The 4,649-nt window shown below is 44.0% G+C and overlaps 1 long non-coding RNA gene across 1 annotated transcript; it reads left to right on the top strand.

Moving 5' to 3' along the window:
• Positions 1-1,600: 1,600 nt before the first annotated feature.
• Positions 1,601-4,337, top strand: LOC121899139. The gene is made up of 6 exons (XR_006096630.1): positions 1,601-2,234; positions 2,335-3,139; positions 3,302-3,477; positions 3,592-3,893; positions 3,989-4,147; positions 4,250-4,337. It is a non-coding gene; the product is annotated as an uncharacterized LOC121899139 (long non-coding RNA).
• The last annotated feature ends 312 nt before the right edge of the window (positions 4,338-4,649 follow it).

Here is a 4,649-nt window from a genome sequence, read left to right as displayed (position 1 = left end):
TTTTACACAGCGATATTGTTCATTAGACATCTGAAATATGATGCATTGTCATAGATTTAAACTACTATTATTAATATTATAAAGTAGCAGCTCTACCTCAACTAGCTACAACATTAGAAACCTGTTTCACAGTAATGCATCAGTGTAAGAGATTGTTATTGCATTAATAACTAATAACAGAGGTCATTCTCATGCAAAAATTTAATTTCAATACTTCAGTACTTGATGTAGGTGTGCAAACCCTTTTATTTGCTTTGAACTTTGACTTGTGTTACACGCACCCCAATCCCCCTCTTTGTTTTTGGTGTATGCAATGTTTTTTGACTTCTGCTTATCCATTGTTAATATAGAAACAGGCAGCGGTGTGTTAAAGGTTAGAGTAGCGAGCTTGTGACCAGAAGGTTGTTGTTTCAATCCAAGCAGGACCAGAGGGATAAATCTGGGTAGGAAAAGTGAAAAAGCAGATCTTACCCCTCCCTCATTACCACCATTGAGGTGCCACTGAGCAAGGCCTTTAACCCCAACTGCTCCAGTGGAGCTGCGGAGACTGTCTACAGTTGTCAAATCATGTCTCATCATTTCCATCTTCCTGTCTTCCATTGACAGCCAATCAACTTCAGGCTAGTCCATCTTTGACAGAGCAGCTGCAGTAAATCCACTGTTCAACTTGGATGTCCTGCCTGTGCAGGTTTGCTGCCTTAAGGGGCTGGCTCTCTGAGGTAGGAAACAGGCTGGCACTATGCCAGAAACAGTGGCTGTCTGTATTTGAAGGTAAAATTGGATAAATTGATATGTGTACAATCATAAAACATAAAGTTATGTCATATTAAAAAAGGGACATATTCTTATGATTCTCTGTCAAACAATATTACAGAGTGAGAAATGTCTAATGCAGCTGAAGGGACAATTGTTTCTGTTTGGAGTCACACAGACATTTAACTGTGGTTTCCATACAAAGACGGTATCAGAAGTCTTATAAAATTATGATGTGTTGGTGTTCTATTCTGTATTATTAAATTTAATTTAGCCTTCCAGCTTAGCCCCAGTGTCACTTCAGAGACACGACAACTGGAACCCTCATCTGCATCACCGTCTGTAAAACCTGGGCAGACACAACACAAGCCCATTTTGACTTTGGCATTGGTAAGTAATGAGGATTTACGGATGCTGATATTTATATTATTAATATGTTTAAATTTACAAGGCTCCACTTAAGGTTACTTTTTTCTGTTTGTCAGTTTATGAAATTGCTGTTTTGTGGATCTCATGGTGCTGCTTTAAAGCCAAACTTAAGTTTGGCTGGGAAGCATGCAAGCAAGGTAATGTAAGAGGAATGACACAGCTTGAATTTGATTTTATATGCACCATTATTCTTTTTACGCCTGGGTAACTATATTGGGATTTTCATTCCATAAAGATGTTGAAATGATCTAGTCTTTATTACTTTAATACCCAATAATGATAGATTGTTTTATTTATAATGTTGTAAACTGTTATTCTCTCAGCCCGTCAGCACTTTTGACTCCTCTGCCATGTTCAGCACTGTTGCAGGCACCATGGCAAGGAGAACACTAAACTTGAAACAAGCATTTGCCTTTTTTTCAATTGTATAAATTAGGAAGTATCAGCCGCCGCCGCCTCCTCTGGTATCTCCTCTGCTCCTCTCGCCCCTGTGACCTCAGCATCTGTCTCTGCAACCTCTGTGTCTCCTCTGCTGCTCCCTCTGTGGCTGGTCCCTCAGCCCACCCTGCTCCTGACTCTCTGCCATTGGCTTAAGATGATGTGGATACTGCTCCTGGTTCAGAGCCTGGCTGGCTGCCCGCAAATATGATGAGGACCATACCACCTCGGGATCAGATATGGATTTCAGCACCTCTGTGGAAGCACCAGCAGCTGCGCTCTGACCTGAAACTGTGGTATGCTCCACCAGAGCCAGCACTCATTTATCATCAGGCCCCCACTCCAGAGCGCTTTTTCACCCTCTTGTGGATGCCATACCACCTATGAAAGGTCAGGTTGTCCTGTGTTGTGTGTGGAAAATGGCTCACAGGCTACAGAGCCCACAAGAGAGCCTGTCAGGTTCTGGATGTGGACAGATATTGCCTGATGATAACAAAAACTCTCTGGTGCAGTTCAATTGGTTGCAAAACTGGTTACATTTCCGCCAGCAAGATCATGTTGGACCAGCTGGATTTGGCACACAGGCTGGAGTTCGGACTGATCCTGACTCGAAAGTGAGTATACTGAGATTATTTAGGCTGTGTCACAAATGTTTGTCAATGAAACACTAGAAATTTGTCTCTTTCTGTCTCTCTTTCTCTTTGTTTAATACAGATATGCTTGTGACATGTAGGTGATGCATTTTCTGAGGGAGAAGACCCTGGGTAACAGCCACTCCTCGCTTGGTCAAGCAGTGAAAACCACAGCGAGGAGTGGCTTAAGCGCCTCTGCTGGTACCTTAGCACATGCTCAGACTTTGTTGTAGCTATCCTGTCTCACAGGTGGATGCTGGCTGTTTATGGCTGAGTTATTTTGAGCAGGCTGGACAACATCAAGGCCAGGATAACATCCACAGGTACAGTGATGCTGGTGTGGCTCCTCCTCAGCTACTTTATGTAAACACTGACTGTTGTTGGGAGGGCAGACAAAAGGACAGACAGATCTGGTTGTCAAGCTCGATATCTCTATCACTTCATGCGGTGATTGACATCTGAGTGTACAAAGGATGCACATCCTCTGTACACCATCTCTATGGCCAAACTGTTATACTGCATTTTTGAGTGGGACGATGGAGATGTTGCCTTGCTGCGAGGGAGCCAAGAGGGAACAGTTGAAATGGGAAGGTATCCCTGGCATCACTGAAAAACCAGTGGACCAGCAGATCACCAAGGAGGAACTGGCTCTGCACTGCAGAAGGTGGATAAGAAGAGAGCAGCAGACCATCATCATGATTTAATGCCTTCTTAACAAGCTGATCAGGGTAGAGGGGGGCAGAGACCTTCTAGGTGTCTCTCTTAGACCAGGAGAAGATGCAGCACATCTGGCAAGTCCAGACGAGGCATGCTAAGTGCATCCAAGATGAACCAGGTGTGTTCCTGTACACTGAGACTGGCTCCACATCTGAACTGGTTAATTCCAGGTCAGTATGAATAACTATACATCAGCAAGATTAAATATTTACAGTTTAACATTTTACTTTTATTATTATTATGCTAAAAACAGTGGCACCATGAATGTCTTTCAAGTGACCAAACATAACAAATTAACCTACAGTTATTGCTCACATTGGTACTATCTGAAGGAACAAGAGCCAGCAGCCAGAATTTCCAGTCTTACCTCCTGGAAGGCCTTAAAAGATGGAACCAGGACCCTGAAGCTGCATCCTTGGCAGTCAAGCCTCCCTCACTGCTCACCTACTCAGGAGACCTCATTCACTGTGTCAGCACCTACAGTGTCATCCACCTGCTGTTTACACTGGTGAGCTTTAGCTTTCCATCATGATGAGGTTATTTTTTATATCCATAAAATAGAATCTTTTTATGAATTTGCCGCAAGCTAATTTTCCTCTTTCTATTCCCTCGTCTGTCTCAGGGGAGCTAATAGGTACAGATTACCTATACTGCCAGACAGGAAGGGCCATGCAGGATGTACATCCTGACTCAGAGGAGACTGACCAGATGCTGGAGGATGTAGACACTGAGGAGGAGTTGGGAGATGAGGGCTTTGAAGATGCTGGCTTGGACCCCACCATTGTGCTACTGGACCTGTCCTCTGGCCCATCACCTGTCACCACCAGCTCAGCCAGCGTTCCAACTCCCACCTCTCTCCAGGCTACTGCTGGTCCTTCTGGGCCTGCATCTGATATCACTGCAGCAGCACCTTAACAACAACTGGTAATTATTTTTGCCAAAGGCTTTTATCATACTATGTTAGTGGACTACCAATTTGCTTACAATTTAGATTTTTTTTATTGTATTACATTTTCCAGATTTTGCACAAGTGCACAGATATTCCCTCTGGCCCATTTGCGCTCCCTACTGGGTCTACACCAGACCTCCCAACTCCCACCAAGCCTTCCAGCTACTCTACCAGCTGCTGCAACTGCTGGTCCCTCGGCTTCATCCCAGCAGCACCTCAGCAACAGCTGGTAAGTGTTTTTGTCACGTGATGTATCATCTGTTTTACTTGTGGTATGGTGTGATTTTTTTTTTTCTATTGTATTTTTTTTTCCTAAACTTTGGCCCATCAGCTGTCACCACCAGCTCAGCCTCTGTCCTTCCTCTTTCCACTACCCTCACAACCTCTGGATCACAAGCCATCACCCCGACAGCAGCAACTGGCCAGTCTTTTTGTGACATATTGAATCATAAAGTGTCAGTGGTGTTATTGTTTTGCTGGTAATAGTATGATTTTGATGTTTGTTTTATTACATTTAATAGATTGTGTAAGAGCACACCACCATGCCCTCTGGCCCAACAGTTATCACCAGTTTAGCCTCTGTCCTTCCTTCCTTCACCATCCTCCCTGCTACTCTCTCCGCTGCTACAATTGCTGGTCCCTCTGGGCCACCTGCCATGACCCCAGAAGCACCTGAGCAGCAGCTGGTAAGTCTTTTTGTGACAAGTAGTAACAACAATCATAACAATAAC

The sequence above is a fragment of the Thunnus maccoyii genome, chromosome 6 (genome assembly GCF_910596095.1).
Source record: "Thunnus maccoyii chromosome 6, fThuMac1.1, whole genome shotgun sequence".
NCBI classification, from domain to species: Eukaryota; Metazoa; Chordata; class Actinopteri; order Scombriformes; family Scombridae; genus Thunnus; species Thunnus maccoyii.
The sequence above is the reverse complement of the archived record's forward strand: the minus strand, read 5'-3'. Positions and strand labels throughout refer to the sequence as shown.